This window comes from Cebus imitator, unplaced genomic scaffold (genome assembly GCF_001604975.1).
Source record: "Cebus imitator isolate Cc_AM_T3 unplaced genomic scaffold, Cebus_imitator-1.0 Scaffold19, whole genome shotgun sequence".
Classification (NCBI taxonomy): Eukaryota; Metazoa; Chordata; class Mammalia; order Primates; family Cebidae; genus Cebus; species Cebus imitator.
Window position 1 is genome coordinate 2,876,971 of NW_016107334.1, and position 23,196 is coordinate 2,900,166.

Here is a 23,196-nt window from a genome sequence, read left to right on the forward strand (position 1 = left end):
GTCTAGATGTCACCATTGCACTCAAGCCTGGGCATCAAGAATGAAACCCTGTCTCAAAAAAAAAAAGGCCAAGAGTGGTGGCTCATGCCTATAATCCTAGCACTTTGGGAGGCCAAAGTGGGTCAATCACCTGAGGTCATGAGTTTGAGACCAGCCTGACCAACAAGGTGAAACCCCATCTCTACTAAAAATACAAAAATTCAGCCGGGCATGGTGGCAGGCGCTGTAGTCCCAGCTACTCAGGAGGCTGAGACAGGAGAATTGCTCGAACCCAGGAAGCAGAAGTTGCGGTGAGCTGAGATCGCGCCACTGCACTCTAGCCTGGGCAACCAATCTCAAAAAAAGAAAGCAAGAAAAATGAATAATGATTCTTATTACAGCCACTCGTTGGATTCCTGAGTGTATGCCAGGAGCTTTTTATACATCGTTTCACACATTTATTATAAAACCCCTACAAAACCCATTTTATGGACAGGTAAACTGAGACTCAGGCAGAGTGACTGCTTAGGAAATAGAAAAAGAACTTAAACTGTATGGCAATCTAGCTGGCTGTATTCCTAGGTGCCAGGGCTGTAGCTATTAGCCTACTTCTCTTCCTTTGTCCTCCCCAGTGAGGCCCAAGGTGGAAGATGAGAGGAGAAATCTCAGCACAGGGTTGAAGTGATTTCTTACATGAGGCCAAGGAGGATACAGTGTGTCCAGAAACAGGTTTGACCCAGCGCTGGAGCACTTGAAGGAAATTTCTGGAGAAGCTGGACAGCAAAGCGTTCATCGGCTGTGTCATTAAGCCCTCTAATGAGCTTGGCTAGGATGGGATCATTCACACAGCAGAGGGCCCCCCTTCACAGCTGGCGCACACAATCAAAGTTCCCTAGAGTTCTGGGGGCTCCTGAGTGGATCTGGTGGCCTGCCCAGCCTGCAGGGCAGTTCCAAACTCCACTCTCAGTTATAAAAAGCTAAGAAATGGAGAGGGGAGGCCTCTCCGGGTGATGGAAGGCAAGTCTAAGGGAGCCTTTTAAAACCAATCTACTCTTCCAGATAAAGAAAGCCTCCAAGCAGGCTGGAAGCCAAGAATTTAATTGTATTTATTTTTGCCATTCCCCTCCATTTAGGGCAAGGGATATTGGTAGTCTATTTATGGTAGTGGTATAAAGATTCCTTTTGTGATAAATTCATTTAAGTTTTTAAGTGAGTCAATTTAAAGGAAAGTATTAAGTCAATAAAGTCTGGTTAGCAAAATGAAGGTAGGTCCAGAAAATGTCTGAAGTTTATGCAGTGACGTGCCAGGCTTTCTTCTTCCCCATAGCCATGATCTGCCCTGGACGGCAGCAAACTCATGACAACTCCTTGTAAAACTTCAGAGTGAGTGAGTGAATCCTTCAGAAAGTACCTCCTTACAGAAACCATTTATCACTGTGTCTGGAAACAGCCCAGCACACAACAAAAGAATCATCCTTGAATAAAACAACCTTATGAATGATTGAAAGTGTCCACTAACCCTTCTCCAACAGAGCGTGGTCCTACCAAGAGGAGAAGATGCCTCAGGCCCAAGAAGACCTCTCGTCCCTGCAACAGCCCTAGATTAGACCCTCATCTCACCGTCCTCCGAAGCTCCCTGCCTCTCTCCGGCATTTCTCTCCACCCCGTGTTTTTGGCGTGGTTTCTTTCCTCCTTGTTAGGCTGTAGCTCCTTGAAGGCCAGGACCATTTCAGATGTGTGCGCCATTGTATCACTGTACTTCCAGTTCCTGCTACAGTGCCTGGTAGACAGTAGGAGCTCTTTTGGAGAAAGAAGGAAAGGAAGGAAGGAAGAGATGAAGGGAAGGGAATAAGCTCCTTGAGGGAGGCTGAGATAGGCCCCAGTCACTGATATTCTGGGGTCACTTACATATTTCTCTCTATGGCCAAAGGAGAAAAAATGTGGTAGGGGCTGTATTAGCTCCCTGCACAACTGTCTGATCTGAAATCCATTGAGTGCTGTCTTTTTTATTTTTATTTTTATTTTTATTTTTATATTTTTATTGAGACAGAGTCTTGTTCTGTTGCCCAGGCTGGAGTGCAGTGAGACAATCTCAGCTCACTGTAACCTCCACCTCCTGGGTTCAAGCAATTCTCCTGCCTCAGCCTCCTGAATGGCTGGGATTACAGGCATATGCCATCACGCCCAGCTATTTTTATGTATTTAGTAGACACAGAATTTCACCATGTTGGTCAGGCTGGGTCGTGAACTCCTGACCTTGTGATCTACCCGCCTTGGCCTCCCAAAGTGCTGGGATTACAGGCATGAGCTACCATGCCTGGCTGAGTTCCGTCTTATTTATACATGACAACCACTTTCATTTTTGGCCCCATTCCATGAAGAAAGACCAGCCCACAGTTTAAGTAAGCATTCCTAACAGGCTAATCCACGGTTCTATATGGACTCTGAGGCCTCATGCACAGAAGCCAGAGGACTGGACGATGTATCCAGAATTGGGAATCAGGCGAGCTGGCTCCAGGCAGGCTGAGATCAAGCTGATAACAAGGAGATTAATAAGGGCCTGCCACCTCCTCAGCTTTGTATTAGGGAGGAGGGGTTTCAAATCAATGTTGGTCTTGCTGGCTTAATGGTACCTAATCTTACCTTTTGAAGCTCACGCATTTGGGAGTTGAGATCAATTGAGATAAAATAAAGTAAAATGTGTTGACTTTGGGATTTTTAGTCTTCATCAGAGTCCCATTGTATAGTGTTGTTTTTATTTTCTGTCTTGGAAATAGTCAGAGATCAGCCACTGGAGAGGGTTATTCTGTCTGGACCAGGTGGTCTATTTGCTTTTGTTCTGCTTTTTTTCATTTTCCACTCGATGATTCTTCACAGGGAAGGGCCCATTTATTTCCTGTTCATCTCTGTATAGCCAGTGCATGACACCTGGCAAACGTTCAGTAACGATTTCTCCAATGCAGCATTGTAGCGTCACCAGCACAGACCTGGTGCCATGAGCCAGCCTGCTGGAAAAGCCAATCTGCTCCAGATTAGGTGCAAAAACAGCTGCCTTATAAGGCACTCACAGTGCCCCCGGAGAAAGGCATCAGGACGGTTTCCTTGTACCTGGATTCTGTGACGGTTGCCATGAGCTCTGTGCAGTCATTGCAAAGCTGTGTGTGAGCAAAATGCATCCCATCCATTTTACAGGGGCTTAACGAGCCCTGTGCTTATAAGGGAAGGTGCTCATGGAGTTTGTGATCTGGTGGGGAGATAGTCGTTGTGTGATGATGAGGAACGTGTCTGGAGGTGAGAGTCTGGGGGTCTGGGCTTTGCCACCACCAGGCCATTGCCCTAAGGCCAGGCCCTAACCTCTTTCGGGCTTAGTTTCCCCATTTGTAAAAAGTGGCTTCAACAAACCAGCAGGTCTTCACTTGCTCTAGAGCAACAGAACCGGACAGCTGTCTCAAGGAGTTTTCCTGTGGAGTAGAGTTCAGCCTCACTAGAAATAGCAAATCCTTTTGCTGCTGTGCCTCTGAATTCCTTGCCCTGAAATTTTAGAGCAGGGCAATAAATAGGTGTTGGTCTATTTTCACCTACCACCTGCTCTACATTAAAAGGAAAAGGAAGCTGCTACAGGGCAAGAGGAAGATAAGCTAATATACTGGGTATCTGCTCTTTGCCAGGCGCTGCATTTGACGTTTTCACATCTCATTGGAACCTCTTGATAAACTGGCAGGATGGGGAGCAAGGGCATTGCCATTGCTGTACCCTCAGTCCCACATGGAGAACCACTGCATGACAGCAGGATTGCTCTCCCATCACATGATGTCCTGTGTGCCAAGTTTTGGAAAAGCGCATGCATGCATGTAACGGGATAAGGAAAAGCTACTTTCAAGCATAGTTAGATTTGGTGATTTTGGAAGCCTTCTTCACTTAGCTATCAGGAAAATTCATTTCACCAACAAACATCTTATGAGTATAGCGTATCAGCCTAGTTTGCCATCCCTGGTCTCCCATGGTGAGCATGCTCATAGTACTGATGATTCGTACCATAAGTGCTCCAAGGAGGGGGTTCCCCACCAAGGACTGGAGACTGGAGAAGGCTAGATTTGGGGGCTCGAAGGAAGGGCCCAAGGATGTAAGCTGGAAGAAGAATGATGTTGATGACCTAGATGGGACAATGGCCAGAACCAAGGAAGTTTCCCATGTACGAGGAGGAGCTGTTCTCACATTCATGAAGCGGCTGCCGCAGACTCTGACAGTGCTTAGAGGTAGAGGAAAGCGGGACACGAGAGAGGGCTTGGAGCCAGGCTGTCAAGGTCGAAGAACTCGGACTTGATTCTTTGGGGATTTCACTGGTTTAACATGAGGTCCAGAGACCTCTAAAGAATCTGTGATAGGGTTCAGGAGATCCATGAACCCCTTGAAATGTAGGCATTTTTCTAAGCAGACGGTTCAGACATTTCAAAGGATTCCCAAAGGGACCCACAAAAGCTTAAGAGGAGCCGCTGTGGACAGTTAGGACCCTTGAGGTACTTGCTTTGACCAAGGTATGTGCGGACGACCTGTCAGTTGCTTGGAGGGGGCAGGTGCTGGGAAGACCACCCACAGGAGAGGCATTGAGGGCTGGGCTGGGCTGGGGTGTTGAAAAGGAAAGGAAAAGGGAGTTAGGAAGCTGTGGTTATGGCGGAGAAATGACAGCTCTCCAGTACTCTCGGGACAGTCAGTAATGCCTGCATGAATGGCTGAGCCTTCTGTGGGTGCAGGACATCAGAGGGGAAGCTGCGTGTTATGGTCCTATAGTGAGCTTGGTTTTAAACATGATGATTTTAAGAGGCTGGGTTTATCTATGTGGAAATGAAGACATCTGACAATTATTAAGCCACCACTTACAGGAGCAACTAGGGGATAAGAGGGCAGCAGAGCCACCCTTCTTTCATTTTACAGGTACAGCCACTGAGGCCCTGAGATAGGAAGTGACTTGTCCACAGTCACCCGATGGTGGACAGCTGGGGACCAATTCATAAGAGAATAGCAGGAGAGAAGTTAGGCTGGAGGTGGAGATCCAAAGCCGTCTGGGGGAGATGGCAGTTGAAATCCTTAGTGTAAATGAAATCCCTAAAATAGAAAAGACCCTGGGATTAAGGTTGGGTCTTTGCTCTGATTTAGAGAATTGAAACAGAAACCAAGGTGGCACAGGCCATGCAGAAGGAAAGTAAGAGAAGAGACACCCAGAGGGCAAAGCAAGGCGATACAGGTGGGTGGTCCCGGTGGGAGGGTCCTTACAGACGAGGGCCTCAAGAGTTTGAGACCACCCTGGCTAACATGGTAAAATCCTGTCCCTACTAAAAAATACAAAAAAATTAGCGGGGTGTGATGGCATGCACCTGTAACCCCAGCTGCTTGGGACGCTGAGGCATGAAACCTCCTTGAACCCGGGAGGCAGTGGTAGCTGCAGATCCCCAGTGGCATTTGAGAGATCTCCTTCCTTGGAATTGTGGGGTGAAGCAAGATTCCAAAGAGAGGTCCCTGATAAAGGGGCAGTGAGGACAGACTGGCCTTGCCAGAGGTGTGAAAAGGAAGAAGAAGCAGGTGAGGGGTGGAGACAGGCAGAAGAGTATTTTACACATAGAAGAGTGCACCTGCAAAAATAAGTAAAGAAATGAGGGGAAGGAAGAAAAGCGGGAGAGGTTCAATGATACGGTCACAGTCACGTGAAAATGGGACCAGATGGCAGAGGTGGGGAGGGGAAGAGGAGGATGAAGGTTCAGAGACCATCTGCTGGGGGAGCAGGGCCTGGAAACGTGGTGAATTTTAAAGGAGGGAAGATTGGGATCCTCTAGCCCATTAGGCTCTTCTTGCCTTTCAAGGTGTGGCCCATGCAGACTTCTCTGCCTGACATTCTTCCCACAGCCCTTTGCGGGGCTGGCTCCCCGTCTTACTTCAGAGTTCTGACAAATCCTTCTCCTGAAAGCGCCCTTCCTGTCTGCTCCTGAGTATCCATGTGGTCTGGTATCCACCACCACTTGCCTCTGTGTTTTTATTCTGTTTTGTTGTTGTTTGGTTTTTGAGACAGGGTCTTGCTCTGTCACACAAGCTGGAGTACAGTGGCACGATCTTGGCTCACTGCAATCTCTGCCTCCCAGGTTCAAGCAAGTCTCCTGCCTCAGCCTCCCAAGCAGCTGGGATTACAGGTGCATGCCACCACAGCCAGCTAATTTTTTGTATTTTTAGTAGGGACAGAGTTTCATCATGTTAGCTAGGTTGGTCTCGAACTCTTGGCCTCAACTGATTTTCCTGCCTGGGCCTCCCAGAGTGCTGGGATTACAGGCGTGAGCCACCTTGCCTCTGTTTTCTTCCCAGCATTGCCCAGTAATGGGTAGGTGTTTATAGCTCTGTTCCTTTGCTGGCTGGTGTGTGTATGGGGGGCGTGTGTGTGTGTGTGTGTGTGTGTGTGTGTGTGTGTGTGTAGGGGGTGTTTCATGTCCCCAAATGTCTATTTTAAGCACCTCCAAACTGGAGACGACCTGTCTCCATTCCCCCTGTAACCCCAGGGCCCCGCTCAGTGCCTGTCGCAGGGTAGGTGCTCCATAATGCTCAATAAGGAAACGCCTGTTAATTGAAACAAAAAGAAGGGAAGGTGGAACTCAGCCATAACCTATTCTCTTCTCAAAAAAAGTTTTAATCAGAACAATAATTACATTAAAATGAAAACAGCATCTGCCAGCTGTTGATACGTATTCATTAGCTCTTTAGTCTTCACCGTTCACCCTTTTGAAGGAGTGAGGAAACTCGGTCTTGAATATGCTGTTCGCTGAGGTAGAGCTAGGGACCACAGCACAGCCCGTGTCCTTGTTTGCCACCTCATTTTATTTTTATAGTCTTGTATCAAAGAGGCATGTTTGTGAAGAAAGCAGGGAAGCCAGATCCCTTTCCCTCCTCCCTCCGGCCCGGGGGTGGGTAGTTTCTGTGCGTCCTCACCGCACACTTGCTGAAGTATGCCCTGGTCCAGATGCGGCCCCGGGAAGCCCTTTGTGTGCCAGGGTGCTTGACAAGTGCATGTGATCTGCCCAGGACAAAAGGGTTAAATCCCCTGTCCACTTGTCAGGCCCCTGCAGTCATGTGAAGAAGTCATACAGGAAAGGATTCTCTCTGCCTTTGGATTCTTCTAATCCCTAACAAGCAGCAGACAATCCCCTTTCACTCCAGCCTTCTTTCCTGAAGTTTTCTGTAATAAATTGATAGCAGGAGATGTGGGGAGAGGGTGAGGCTCTGGAGCAGCCCTGATGTGAAGCCCTTAATGATACCTGCAGCCACTGGCCTCAGGGCACCGTCTACAGCCACCAGCCCAGGCCCTGGGAGATAATAGGCTGTGGCTTTCATGCCCCTCTAGGCCCAGCCGGAAGTGGGAGTCTGTGCTGATATTCAGGGTAAAGGGAAAAGCAAAGGAGGGAAGGACCCATTGATTCTTTGCACCTCTCTTCTGTGGGTGTTCCGAACAGAAGCCAGCCTCCCCACCTTCTTCACAGCCTGAACTTCCTGATAAAATCTGCTGGAATTCTTCAAAGCACAGGTCCAGGACTGCCAAGAAGGAAGGTATGGGAATAAAGTCACAGGGTTCAACCCCAGGTCCCTGCATACACTCCCTTTACCCTGACGTGGCTTCATACCTATGAGTCTTGGCTTAGGCTGGGTGAAGCTCTGGTGTCTGTCTGGAATCAGGCATAGTGACCCAGGTACATGGGCTGCCTGGCCCTGTCCTCTGGCTTCCCTTGCCAGTGTGTTCCTGTGATACTATGTCCGTCACAGTTTTGACTCAGCTCAGGTTCTGACAAGCCCCACCCCAACCTTACCTTTGCACCTGCTTCCCCGTTTGGAGACAATCTGTCATACAGAGCTGGATTCAAATTCCCCCTAGAGCTCCCTCCTCACTGTCAATCTTGGCATATGACACTGAACATCTCTAAGTAAACTGGGGGAATAAAAATGTCCAACTCATAGGGTTGGGACGGCGATGAAAGGTGTCAGTCCACAGCAGGGGCGGCCCCATGGCCAGGGCCCCAGCAGTGTTAACTCTGGTGATGATTGCTCTTCTCAACATCCATCCATCTGAGCAAGGTTCTTCTCAGGTGTCTGCATCCAAACACCTGATTCTAGCCACAGTCCTGGGGACCACCATCCTCTCTATGCCTGTCACCATCCTACCCACACCCACCACAAGCTGTTTTGGCATTAGTTGGATGCAGCCATTTTCCGTGCCCTAAATCAACATGGCTGGAGTTCATTTCTTCTACCCTGAGCACATCTTTGGGCATTCCCCAAGCCAATCAGGAAGTGGCTCACAGGGAGGACCCAAGAGGCAGAACCTCTCCTCCGCTCCCTTTCCTCCCCAGAGCCTTGGGCCCCTGAAAGAGTATTGGCTGGGAAAGGTAGGGGCAGAGGTCACGGCTGATGCCTGAAGACACCTGGAGCTGTTGCCCTTCCAGAGGCCAGGGCTGGCTTCCTCTTCCTATTCTATCTGTTGGTCATCAGCAAGCCCAGGAAGCAGCCTCATCAAGTAGCTTAGAAAGCATGGAGCTCCAGAATTTCCTTCCCCTAAGCTTTTGTTTCTGAACATTACAGGGGAAAAGGGACCGTGCCCTTGGGCGTTCCTCCTTCTACTTTTGCTTGATTTTATCAGTAAGCATCTGGTCAGCTGAGACTGAGAAGGGCAAGAAACTCACACTGCTGCCACTTCCTTAGGGCCTGCAGTCCTCATGCACCTGGCACAGGAGCGGCTTCTGAGTCAGGGAGGTTTGGAGAAACCGACATGACCTGAATTTCGCTAACTGAGAGGAGGGGGAGTCTGGGGATCTCAAGCTCAAATACCTTTAGGGTCCAGGCAAGTCACAGACATAAGTGATGATGCTCAGTGTAAGACAATAGGGAGTAGTGTGGACTGCAGAAAAATGTAGCTTTTGCATCCCCCACCCCCACGACAAGAGGACACAAACACTTCCCAACTCCAGCAATGACTATGGTTCAGTGTTACCAGCTCTCCTGACTATTTAAAACAAGCCCGAAATAAGGATGTTTTATAATGACTAGTCTCTTGAGTTTCAAACAGTAGCCTCTGATTTTCTATAGGTTGAACGTGCAAGTCCCTGAAGGCACGTTTAGGCCAGATATGACCCAGGGCTGGCAGTTCATAAACTCTGAGTTCAGCGAATGAAAAACAGAACAAGGAATTCCAGATAGAGAGCATGAGATTTAAAGAAACGGTCTTGTGAACTGAGTCATGCGTTCTAGAAACTGCCCCTTGCCTCATGGGCGTAGGAGGTAGATGTGTGGAAAAGCAGATGAGGCTGTAGGGGCAGCTCAGGAAGGGTCTCTGTTCCCTCATGCCAGGGAATCTGAATTTGATTCTGAAAGCGGCAAGGGTCATGAGAGACCCTGAAGAGTTTAAAGGAGACAGAGGCATGTGCACTCTCCGTTTCAGAAGGCTGTGTCTGTGTAAAAGAGGCAAGGGGCTGCCAGATAAGCAGTCTCTGCACATGGAGAGGTAAGACAGAGGCACAGGAGAGATCCAGGGCACAGGGATGAGGGCACTGGCCCCACCTCCTCAGATCTGGAGGCTGGGGGTCTCTTGAAGGGGGCGTGTAGTGAGGGAGAGTGGGAAGTGTGGACATCACCCTGATTCTGAATGAACTAGGGGTGGCTGCCATTCTGAGAGAACACCAGGAGAGACAGGTAGAAGGGGAGGAGGTGGGTGGAAGGTGTGTGGAGGTGGGAGGTGTGTGGAGCCTGCCAGGATGTGCTGTGACTGGAGCTGGAAGCGAGGTGTCCAGAAGCAGATCAGACCCAGAGGGACAACGGAAGCGGGGTTTGGAAAAGCAGTGCGTGCAAAGGGCAGGCTCTTACCAACCCCAGCATCCTGAGACGCTGGGAAAGAGAAGGTCAAAGAAAACCCGGAGAAAGGGTTGCTGGAGGTTGAAGGAGGCGGGAGTCTATGGCCTAAGGGGTACTTCGGAGCCACGTGCGATTCACTAGCAGAGAGAGGGAACATGCTGTCGGACCCGCTCCAGGAGAAGTGGGGACATGTGGCCAGGGTCTGCATGCCAGGGTCCCATCTGGGTTCAGTTCTGCACAGCCCAGTGGATTGTGAGCAGGCCTCGCCCAACTCCCGGCCACGTGACCTTCAGATGTGCCTCTTGAGAAAAAGAAAGTGCCCATGTCCACTCCCCAGCAGTCCCCCTCTGAACAGACCTCCAGCATCCATCGTGAAAGCTCCAGGGCCAACAGCAGGCAGCGCCGTTCTAACACGCCAGCACACTCCACTGTCTCTCCTCCGCTGCTTCTTATCTCTCCCTAATGGGCTGCACGGTTCAAAAGCAACTTCCCCAAGGACAGCTGTTCCAAGGGGACTTGCCGGACTCCACAGGCAGCAACTGGTCTGTTCCGTTCCACAGGGCAGTAGCCATCACCTTCAGCAACACTGCAACTAATGTCCACATATCCAGTGCTGCTTATATTAATCCCACAGCAGGACCCCAATTCACAGAGGAGGACATCAAGACCAACAGAGGTCTGGAGCTGCAAAACTAGAACCCATCACGAGGCAGAACTGCAGTCCCCTCCTGGGGGTCCTAGCCATCCTCCTTCCATCCATCTGACACGAAGCCTTCCTAAATGGTAACCACCATGACAGGTGGAGCAGAGGGAGTGGCCATTTCCTTAGAACCGGGCGCGTAGGGAAGGGGACACATGAGACACCCAGAAGAAAAGAGACTTCAAAGTCCTCCCCAACCTGAGTGCCCTCCGGGAATTATCTCACGAAGAGGCTGCAGCTGACATTCACAGGGATGCGCATCTGAATGCAGGTACATCAGGAAGGGAACAAAAGAGAGAGGGAAGAAAGCTGGGTTGAAGGCAGAGGACTTTCAAGTCCCCTCAAGGCAGGCTTAAGAGCAAAGCATGGCACGTTGGACGGGCATCCTGCTTCTCTTTAAAGAGCATGGATTTATCCATAACATGCCACATTAATGAAATGAGTTTTCAGGGCTGCCAACCTCTTGGTTAAGGTTCTGCACAGTATATTTCTCCTACAATAAAAAGGGAAAAGTGACATCTGAGGTTAACAATGTATCTGCAGTGTGAGGCCCAGCGGCTGTCAATACTGGATGCTAAATAACTGAGCATTGGAGGATTGCGTGAATTTTCAAATAAAACCTCTCCTATGCATCGCTTTGAATGAGTGGGTCACATCTTATTCTTATGATATAGTGTGACTGGAGAGTCTAGCTTGAATATTTTGCCACTTAGCTAACTTGCTGTCTCACAACTGTTTGCTGAGTAACCCTTGCTCCCTCCTCAACTATATATTAAATCCTCCTGGGCAGGAGGTGAAGGGCAGTTTGCAGGGGGCACTTTCTGCAGAAATAGGAGGTTTGGCTACATGCAGACCACAATCAAATCCTTGCTCTGCCGCTTTACTCGCTGGGTGACCCTGGGCACATCATTTAACCTCTTGGGCCTGGGTGTCCTATTTCTAAAACCAAGTCAGAAAAAGGGAAGGTACTATGGGTCAGGTGTGGTGGTTCACGCCTATAATCCCAGCACTTTGGGAGGCTGAGCCCGGCAGATCACTTGAGCCCAGGAGATTCAGCACCAACCTGGGCAGCATAACAAAACCCAATCCCTACTAGAAATAACAAAAAAATTGTGGGGTGTGGTGGCACATGCCTGTAGTCTCAGCTACTTGGGAGGCTGAGGTGGGAAAATCAGCTGAACCCAGGAAGTCAAGGCTGCAGTGGGCCATGATCACGCCACTGCACTCCAGACTGGACAACGGGAGTGAGACCCTGCCTCAAAAAAAAAAAAAAAAAAGAAAGAAATACATGCTTTTGGTGGCATGCCTGGCATATGGAGGGCCTCAAGGAATGAAGTTCTTAATATTTTTAATTGTTGTCTTAGAATCTGCATCCCTGTCTAAGGAAGAGACAGGCAAGAGAATTTTTGTCCTGTCTGGCCCAAGAATTATCATTTGGGATGGTAGAGGCATCATTTTCACAGTGACCTTTGGTTGATGGGGAAAGAGAAGCTGTTTAGTTTGAAAATATATATGTATATATTCAAACAATGTTTTGTATTTGGAAATTTTACAAAACTTTCATTTAATAAGAAAAACTGTGGAAAATAATCCTGAACAAGATCTTGTTGGGTATAAGTATAGAGAAAAATCACAAATTTTTTTTTTCTGAGTTGGAGTCTCACTCTGTCACCGAGGCTGGAGTGCAGTGGCGTGATCTTGGCTCACTGCAACCTTCACTTCGCAATTTCAAGCATTTCTCCTGCCTCAGCCTCCCGAGTAGCTGGGATTACAAGCAACTGCCATCATGCCCAGCTAATTTTTGTATTGTTAATAGAGACAGGGTTTCACCATGTTGGCTAGGCTGGTCATGAACTCCTGATCTCAAGTGATCCACCCGCCTGAGCGTCCCCAAAATCACAATTTTTAATTGTGGCACCTCTGTCAGGGCAACAGTAGGATCAAGGAGGAATTTTATGCCATTTTAAATGAAGCCTTTAAGTGTTCAGAGGGGATGAGGTAAAATAATGGATTTTCTGGACCAGAGTTCTTAAAGATGCCCTGAGGACGCTAACCCATCCCTTCACTTGGGATCCTTTGTCATGTCTCTTATCCACAGCATGTTTCCTCCAGGGGGCGCCCAAGGGGACATTTGCCTCCCCACTCCCCAAGATGATCTGTCCAGGGCCACATGTGAGCCAGGCAGAAGCTAGGAACCAGACTCAGGAAGCCCCAGTTCACCTCTCCAGCAAGGAGCGGGTGGACAGCCTCCAACACCAATGCAGTTCGAATCATGTGGGGACTGAGGAATGCCATTGCAAGGCGGCCATATCAGATCTTTCTTGTTACAGTGATGGGAACACAAACCAGGCTCGGAAGAAGCAGGGGATGGAGTGAGGAAACAGAGACAGCTAGTGTAGACAAACTCGAGAAAGTTTGCAAAGAGCTGGTGACAGAGAAATCGCTGAGGGGAATAGGGACTTCTCTGAATCCTCTTTTCTACAGAAGAGGGTCATCTTCAGTGATCTGGGCTCATCTCTTCATTGTGTGATACTCTCTAGAACACACTGGATGTGCAGGAAATACGCCCTCCCACAGCAATGCAGAGATGAGCAGGACCCGGGGCCTGTGCCTGGCCATGGTCTGGGGAGTGGGTGCTGAAGCTGAATGCTTAGAGATAATGGGGGCTGAACATAGGGGGCACCCTTTTGCAGGCACACCCAGGACGCAGAGGGATGGGGAGAGGCCCAGGCTCGTTGTATAGCAGGAAGCTCCAAAACTGGGATGGGGGAACTCAGCAGAGGCTCTGTAGCCATGAACACAGTGAAGTAGACCTCTCTGCCCACAGCTTTTCACTAGGTCCAGCTCAACCGATAGTATACATAGGTATTGCCCCTGGGTTTTCATTGCTTTGGTTTCTGGGGTTTTGAGTGGTAAGGATTTTAGAAGGCAGCATTATCTTAGACATCTGTATTTGAAAGTCTGTCTCCTTTATAAGAGAGTGTAGATCAGAGGACAAGCCCTGCTTCAGCTGGTAGTCCCTGTTTGTGCATCCTCTCTGGCTGGTGCCTCTGTTCACTCCAAAAGTGTTCTGGTTTGGATGATAAGTTATATTGTCCCCCGAACCCTCCCCTCCCCCAACTGTAGGTGACCCACAGTTTCATGATGAGAAAGAGGAAGGATCTGGAACAACTGCAGCAAGAAATGCTTGGCATCCGAGTGACTTGTTTACTTGCATTTTGATGTGCAGATGCCTCTAAGTACTTTTATGTAAAGATTAGGGAAATTGGCTGGAACGTAATCAAAGCCCAAAGTTCTCAGAGATGTTTTCTGAAGTTGAGCAAAGGAGAGAGTCAAGAGTGAGCTGGTACCTTTCTGTACACCAATAAAAGCTGATTAACAAGCAAAAGTTTGCTGGAATCAAACGAATAAGTCCATTCAAGCTAATATTTAAATTGAAGGCAGAAACAATGACATGAAAAGAACTGAGCAGTCAATAAGGAGAGTTCAGAGGTCATCATTAAAAAGAGACACCCAAAATTCTCCCCATTGACCCTTGCAGCACCCTCAGAAGCCCAATACCAGAGATGGCAATAGTCATGGAAACAACACTATCAAGGTTGAAACCTGCATAGGTCTCCAGAGCTGCTGTGCTTAGCGGTGTCTCAGTATCTTTGAGATTCAGGAGCTCCAGTACAAGGCTAAGACTTTCTGTATAGGAAAAGTATCTCAAAGGCTGTTGAGCACATCAATGAAGCTATTCCTCCCGTCCTGGTGAGAAAGAAGCTGTGTGTGTGGAACTTGGGGAGCGTAACAAACTAAAAGAAGGCATGAGCTGAAACCTCACTGGGAATACATCTAGATTGGGTGCAAAGACCTTCCTAGAAGTGCTGCTGCTTGCCGCCTGTCATGTTGAAGCTGCTGCAAAAAGCCACCGGTACTGTCACAATGGGTCCTGGCTGGCAATCCAAAAGTATCTAGCTAATGCCGGCGGTTAGCAAGGTCCATGGTAGTTTTCACACCGGCAGTGAGCCGGCAGTGCAGGAGTTCATGGTTGTCCCTGCTGCAACTGTAACCTCAGGGAAGCTGTGCTTAACCAGAAGGATGTCACCAGGGAGAAATATGGCAAAGACTCCTCCTAGTGAGGACAAGGGGTGTTGTGCTTTTCACATCCTGGAGAAGGAATCAGCAAACATTGGCTCACAGGTGAAATCCAGCCAGCTCCTTGTTAACACATGGCTGGTCCTCCAGTCAATAACAGAAGAAATTCAAAAGAAGAATAACGTTAATATCAAATGATTTATAATACACCAAACAGTGTTCTAATTCTTGGCATTCATTAACTCATGTGATCTGTACAACAAACCCATAAAGTAGATACTGTTACTCTATAGATGAGAAAACAGATGGAAGCTTCTAGAGAGGTGAAGTAATACTCAAAGATCATACAGATAGTGATTCATTCAGCTATCATTGCAGACCCAGGGAGTGTTAGCTCAGAGCTTACTCTCCTAACCTGCTTCCTTGCATGAGAAATTCCCCCATGCTTTAAAGGTAAAAGGTATGTTCCTAAAGAGAGATTCAGGTATCACATTCTGGTGTCTTCACAAGAGGGAAGATAACAGTGTCACAGAGAAGCAAGGAAAGGCTTTGTAGAAGGACAAGGCTACCTTTCCATAACTTTAAACCCCAATTATGCAAAATTGTATGCCCTCCCCCCAAAATTACATTATTCTCATTAGCAGACCTAATGAAGTTTTTAGTACAAAAACATGGTCTCAATTATTATTATAGCTTAAATTTTGTCAAGAAATATTTGCTGGGAATTTATTTTCTCTCTTGTTAATTGAGTACCTGTACAGTATCTTCAGTTTTTCCTCTTGGCCCACAAAGACTAAAATATTTACATCTGGCCTCTTTGGAAAAGTTTGCTGACTCCTATCCTAGAGAATGAAGAACCCTGGAGCTGCTATGTATGTGAGTAGAAAGGCTGGCTATGTGATAAGTAGTGAATGGCATGGCCCATAGCCTCTGGTTCTTACAGTTTGGGAAATATTACCTGGACGTTCAAGCCTCCAGATGTCCTTAGCAGTTACATTGCTTCTGACCAGCTGGTAGATAGGTATAAGTCCTCCACCAAGGACTACTCAGTGGTGTCTACTGAAGATGCCTTGGACCAGGATGATCGAGAAACTTGGCAGAAGCTCTCTGCTAGTGCAGGTTATATCCACATGGCAGGGAATCATCTCCCTGTGCCCAGTAGACATGAACTACCAGGAGTACAGACAAGGGCTCAGGTAACTGCCTCCTACTCGAGGTGCATCAGAGAGACCCCATGATGGAATCCCTTCAGGAGTGCAAAGTGGCCCGGGCCAAAGGGTAGGGTACTGTTTGACACTGTGTATGGGCAACTGACGATACTTTCATTGACAAACTTATGGTAAGGACCTGCCGTGGGTCAACCAAGTCTGGGGCCCCTTGCCCATCTGAACGCTTGGCCAACTACAGCCAGCTCCTCAGGTGGAAAGGAAGATGGGTAGTACCTTTGGTTGTTCTGCAGACAACAAATTCAAAAAGCTCCTAGCCAAGTAATTTCTGGGGCCAGGGGAGTACCTGAGCCAATCAAGCACTTGTCAGCTGGTGGGACTTCTACTGCTATTGTAATCATATATGCTCAAGACTCTAGATACTACCACTCTGGAGGGGTCGTTCCTTGCTCATCTCTGATGTTCTGCCTCCTTAGAACTGCTGTATCCACTTCTACAGCAAATGCCACATATTCTGATGCATGCTATGTGTCAGATGATACCTTTAAAACATGTACTAAGTGACAGAGCCAGACAAAAGAACAAATAGTGTGTGGTTCTACTTACATAAAATAGGCAAATTCATAAAGATAGGAAGTAGGTAGTAGTTATGGGGAAAAGATGTAAAGAGGGAGAGTTTTTGCTCAAAAACTGCAGAGTTTCACTTCAGATGATGAAAAGGTTCTGGAGACAGATGATGGTGGCACATTATGAATGTATTTAACACCACTGAACTGTGCACTTAAAAATTGTTAAGATGGGAAAAAAAATGGTTAAGATGGGCGGGGATCCAAGATGGCCAAATAGGAACGGCACCAGAGTGCAGTTCCCAGCAAGAACAACGCAGAGGGTGAGTGCCCACTGAAATTCCAAACAAATTTTCACTGCCCAAAGACCAGGAGATTCCCAGGCCAAAAAGCACCACGAGTTTTCAGCATGGCAGTTTCAGCTAGTAGTGGGTTGGCACACAGAAACTCATACAAATCTGGGCAGCCCTTTCAGCTGGCACCTGGAATGCGTGGGAGACAGAGCTGCCCATTCAACTGAAAGAGAGGGAGCAGAGACAGGGAGCCAGGTGATCTGGCTCAGCGGGTACCACCCCCACAAAACAAGCAATCTGAAACGCTCTGGATTGAGAGGTTCGCAGCAAGTGCAGCTGGACCCCGGACAGTCCAGCTCAGTGGGGAGGCGGGGGGAAGGGCAACCACCACTACTGAGGCAGTTCACCACTACCAAGGCAGTTCACACAGCAGCTGGGCAGAGCCTGCGGCAGCTCAGCAATACCTCTGCTGGCAGACTGTGACTAGAATACTCCATGCGGGGCAGGGCATCTACAAAAAAAGGCAGCAGCATGACAGAAACTTATAAAGCCAACGTTCCTAGGACACAGCACCAGGGAAAAGAGGTGGTTTTTAGTTCCGCTGCAGCAGAGTTAATATTACCTGCCCAGCAGCTCTGCACAGAACAACAGAGCTTGTAGCACAGCACTTGAGCTCCTATAAGGGACAGACTGTCTCCTCAAGCAGCTCCCTGACCCCCATATACCCAAAGAGACACCTCATAAAGGAGAGCTCAGGCCGACATCTGACAGGTACCCTTCTGGTACGAAGATAACAGAAGAAGAAACGGGCAGCAACCCTTACTGTTCTGCAGCCCCCCATGGGTGATCCCCAGGTAAGCAGGCTCTGGAGCGGACATCCAACAGTACTGCAGCAGAGGGACCTGACTGTTAGAAAGACAACTAAAAAACAGAAAGAAATAACTTCATGATCAACAAAAAGGATGTCCACTAAGAGACCCCATCCAAAAGTCACCAACTACAAAGACCACAGGTAGATAAAGCCACTAAAATGGGAAGAAACCAGTGCAAAAAGGATGAAAACACCAAAAACCAGAACACGTCTCCTCCTCCAAAGGATCACAAATCTTTACCAGCTAGGTATCAAAGATGGATGGAGAATGAATCTGATGAATTGACAGAAACAGGCTTCATAAGGTGGGTAATAACAAACTTCTCAAAGTTAAAAGAATATGTTCTAACCCAAAACAAAGAAACTAAGAACATAGAAAAAACGTTAGATTAGATGTTAACTAAACAGCTTAGAGAAGAAGATAAATGACTTGATGGAGCTGAAAAACACAGCACAAGAACGTCACAAAGCATACACAAGTTTCAATAGCCAAATCAACCAAGCAGAAGAAAGGATATCAGAGATTGAAGAGCAACTCAGTGAAATAAAATGAGAAGGCAAGGTTAGAGAAAAAAGAGTGAAAAGAAATGAACGAAGCCTCCAAGAAATATGGGATTATGTGAAAAGACCTAATCTACATTTGGTAGGTGTACCTGAATGTGACAGAGAGAATGACTCCAAGCTGGAAAACACTCTTCAGGATATTATCCAGGAGAACTTCCCCAACCTAGCAGATAGGCCACCACTCAAGTCCAGAAAATACGGAGAATACAACAAAGATATTCCACAAGAAGAGCAACCCCAAGGCACATAATCGTCAGATTCCCCAGGGTTGAAATGAAGGAAAAAATACTAAGGGAAGCCAGAGAGAAAGGTCAGGTTACCCACAAAGGGAAGCCCATCAGACACAGTGCACCTCTCCCCAGAAACCCTATAAGCCAGAAGAGAGTGGGGGCCAATATTCAACATCCTTAAAGAAAAGAACTTCCAACCTAGAATTTCACATCCAGCCCAACTAACCTTCAAAGTGAAGGAGAAAGAAAATCCTTTATGGACAAGCAATTGCTGAGAGATTTCGTCACCGCCAGGCTTGCCTTACAAGAGCTCCTGAAAGAAGCACTAAACAAGGAAAGGAACAATCAGTACCAGCCACTCCAAAAATGTACCAAATGTTAAAGACCACCGACACTATGAAAAAAAAAGGTGTCAACAAACGGGCAAAACATCCAGCTAGCATCAAAGTGGCAGGATAGAATTCACACATAACAATATTAACCTTAAAGTAAATGGGCTAAATGCCCCAATCAAAAGACACAGACTGGCAAATTGGATAAAAATCAAGACCCATAGCTGTGCTGTATTCAGGAAATCCATCTCATCTGCAAGGACACACATAGGCTCAAAATAAAGGGTTGGAGGAAGATTTATCAAGCAAATGGAGAGCAAAAAAAAAGCAGGAGTTGCAATTCTCATCTCTGATAAAATGAGCTTTAAACCAACAAAAATCAAAAGGGACAAAGAAGGGCATTACATAACGGTAAAAAGATCAATGCATCAAGAAGAATTACCAATCCTAAATATATACGCACCCAATACAGGAGCACCCACGTACTTTTATAAAGCAAGTTTGTAACGACCTACAAAGAGACTTAGACTCCCACACAGTAACAGTGGAAGACTTTAACACTCCACTGTCAATATTAGATCAATGAGACAGAAAATTAACAAGGATATCCAGGACTTGAACTCAGATCTGGACCAAGAAGACCTAATAGACAGAAATCTCCACCCCAAATCTACAGAATATACATTCTTCTCAGCACCACATTGCACCTACTCTAAAATTGACCACATAATTGCAAGTAAATCACTCCTCAGCAAATGCAAAAGAACGGAAATCATAACAAACAGTCTCTTAAACCACAGGGCAATCAAATTAGAACTCAGGATTAAGAATTAACTCAGAACCACACAGCTTCATGGAAACTGAACAACTGGCTACTGAATGTCAGCTGGATAAACAATGAAATGAAGGCAGCAATAATGATGTTCTTTGAAACCAACGAGAATGAAGACACAATGTACCAGAACCTCTGGGACACATTAAAGCAGTGTCTAGAGGGAAATTTATAGCAATAAATGCCCACATGAGAAGTAAGGGAAGATCTAAAATTGACACCCTATCATCAAAATTGGAAGAGCTAGAGGAGCAAGATCAAAAAGCCTCAAAGTCTAGCAGAAGACAAGAAATAACTAAGATTGGAGCAGAACTGAAGGAGATAGAGACACAAAAAATTCTTTAAAAAAAAATCAATAAATCCAGGAGCTGGTTGTTTTGAAAAGATCAACAAAATAGACAGACTGCCAGCCAGATTAATAAACAAGAAAAGAGAGAAGAATCAAATAGGTGCAAAAAAAAATGATAAAGGGGATATCACCGCTGATTCCACAGAAATACAAACTACCATCAGAGATTACCACAAACAACTCTATGCACATAAACCAGTAAACCTGGAAGAAATGGATAAATTCCTGGACACTTGGACCCTCACAATCCTAAACCAGGAAGAAGTTGAAACCTTGAACAGACCAATAACAAGGGCTGAAGTTGAGGCAGCAATTAATAGCCTATCAACCAAAAAAAGCCAGGTCCAGGCGGGTTCAAAGCTGAATTCTACCAGACATACAAAGAGGAGCTAGCATCATTCCTTCAGAAACTATTCCAAACAATACAAAAAGAGGGAATCCTTCCAAAATCATTTTATGAGACCAACATCATCCTGATACCAAAACCCAGCAGAGACTCAACAACAAAAGAAAACTGCAGGCCAATATCCATGATGAACATAGATGCAAAAGTCTTCAATAAAATACTGGCAAACCGATTGCAACAGCACATCAAAAAGCTTATCCATCACGATCAAGTAGGCTTCATTCCAGGGATGCAAGGCTGGCTCAACATACGCAAGTCTATAAATGTAATCCACCAAACAGAACCAAAGAAAAAAAACCCATGATTATCTCAATAGATGCAGTGAAGGCCTCTGACAAAATTCAACAGCCCTTATGCTAAAAACTCTCAATAAACTAGGTATGGATGGAACGTATCTCAAAAATAATAAAAGCTATTTATGACAAACCCACAACCAATATCATACTGAATGGGCAAAATTTTGAAGCATTCCCTCTGAAATCTGGCACTAGACAAGGATGCCCTCTCTCACCACTCCTATTCAATATAGTATTGGAAGTTCTAGCCAGAGCAATCAGGCAAGAAAAGGAAATAAAGTGTATTCAAATAGGAAAGGAGGAAGTCAAATTGTCTCTATTTGCAGATGACATGATTGTATATCTAGAAGACCCCATCGTCTCAGCCCAAAATCTCCTTAAACTGATAAGCAAAGTCGTAGGATAAAAAATCGATGTGCAGAAATCACAAGCATTCCTATACACCGATAACAGACTAAAAGAGAGCCAAATCAAGAACAAACTGCCATTCACAATTGCTACAAAGAGAATAAAATACCTAGAAATACAACTAAAGGATGTAAAGGACGTCTTCAAGGAGAGCTACAAACCACTGCTCAAGGAACTAAGAGAGGACACAAACAGATGGAAAAACATTCCATGCTCATGGTTAGGAAGAATCAATGTTGTGAAAATGGCCATACTGCCCAAAGTAATTTACAGATTCAATGCTATCCCCATCAAGCTACCAATGACCTTCTTCACAGAGCTGGAAAAAACCACCTTAAACTTCATATAGAACCAAAAGAGAGCCTGGATAGCCAAGACAATCCTAAGCAAAAAGAACAAAGCTGAAGGCATCACACTACCTGATTTCAAACTATACTACAGGGCTACCGTAATCAAAACAGCATGGTACTGGTACCAAAACAGAGATATATAGACCAATGGAACAGAATAGAGGCCCTGGAGGCAACGCCACACATCTACAACCATCTGATATTTGACAAACCTAACAAAAGCAATGGGGAAAGGATTCCCTGTTTAATAAATGGTGTTGGGAAAACTGGCTAGCAGTGTGAAGAAAGCAGAAACTGGACCCCTTCCTGACACCTAACACTAAAATTAACTCCAGATAGATTAAAGAGTTAAACATAAGACCTAACACCATAAAAATCCTAAAAGAAAGCCTAGGCAAAACCATTCAGGACATAGGCATAGGCAAGGTGCTTCATGACTGAAACACCAAAAGCATTGGCAACAAAAGCCAAAATAGACAAATGGGACCTAATTAAACTCCAGAGCTTCTGTGCAGCAAAAGAAACAATCATTAGAGTGAACTGGCAACCAACAGAATGGGAAAAAATTTTTGCAATCTAGCCATCTGACAAAGGGCGAATAGCCGGAATCTGCAAAGAAATAAAACAGATTTACAAGAAAAAAAAAAAAAAAACCCATCCAAAAGTGGGTGAAGATATGAACATACCCTTTTCAAAAGAAGACAAATATGAGGCCAACAAACATATGAAAAAATGCTCATTGTCACTGATTATTGGAGAAATGCAAATCAAAACCACATTTAGATACCACCTCACGCCAGTTAGAATGGCGATCATTAAAAAATCTGGAGACAACAGATGCTGGAGAGTATGTGGAGAAATAGGAATACTTTTACACTGTTGGTGGGAGTGTAAACTAGTTCAAAAAATCATTTTTATGGCTGCATAGTATTCCATGGAGTGTATGTACAACATTTTCCTTGTCCAGTCTATCGTCGATGGGCATTTGGTTGGCTCCAGGTCTTTGCTATTGTAAACAGTGCCACTATGAACATACATGTGCATGTGCCTTTATAATAGAATGATTTATAATCCTTTGGATATATACCCAGTAATGGGATTGCTGGGTCAATCCCATTACTATTTCTAGGTCCTTAAGGAAGCGCCACACTGTCTTCCACAATGGTTGAACTAGTTTACACTCCCACCAAGAGTGTAAAAGCCCTTTGTCTGAGCCCCTAACACTATTACTTTGGAGGTTAAGTTTCCTACTTGACCATGATTTTTATTTTTTTTTTTTTTGAAACAGAGTCTCGCTCTGTCGCTAGGCACCAGGCTGGAGTGCAGTGGCACAATCTCAACTCACTGCAACTTCCATCTCCCGGGTTCAAGCCATTCTCCTGCCTTAGCCTCCTGAGTAGCTGGAACTACAGGCGTGTACCACCACACCCAGCTAACTTTTGTACTTTAGTAGAGATGGGGTTTCACTATGTTGGCCAGGATGGTCTCAATCTCTTGACCTCGTGATCTGCCTGCCTCAGCCTCCCAAAGTGCTGGGATTACAGGCATGAGCCACCATGCCTGGGCAATTTTTTTTTTTAAACAGAGTCTCACTCTGTCGCCCAAGCTGGAGTGCAGTGGCATGATCTCAGCTCACTGCAACCTCTGCCTCCTCTGCTAGGAGTTCTAGCAATTCTCCTGCCTCAACCTCTCGAGTAGCTGGGATTACAGATACACACCGCCATGTTTGGCTAATTTTTTGTATTTTAGTAGAGACGCGGTTTCACTGTGTTGCCCAGGCTAGTCTCGAACACCTGAGCTCAGGTAATCCACCTGCCTCAGCCTCCCAAAGTGCTAGGATTCTAGGTGTGAGCCACCATGCCCAGCCTCAACTGTGAATTTTGAAGGGAACAAAACATTCA

The 23,196-nt window shown here is 46.4% G+C and overlaps 1 protein-coding gene and 1 non-coding gene across 2 annotated transcripts in view; both read left to right on the forward strand.

The window, feature by feature from the left end:
* The window catches only part of ST8SIA2 (ST8 alpha-N-acetyl-neuraminide alpha-2,8-sialyltransferase 2), an 81,242-nt gene that overhangs the window by 13,066 nt on the left and 44,980 nt on the right, over nt 1-23,196 (forward strand). The gene's annotated exons all lie outside the window — the stretch shown is intronic.
* LOC119469666 lies at nt 10,919-11,053 on the forward strand. Its single transcript, XR_005198502.1, has one exon. It is a non-coding gene; the product is annotated as a small nucleolar RNA U109 (small nucleolar RNA).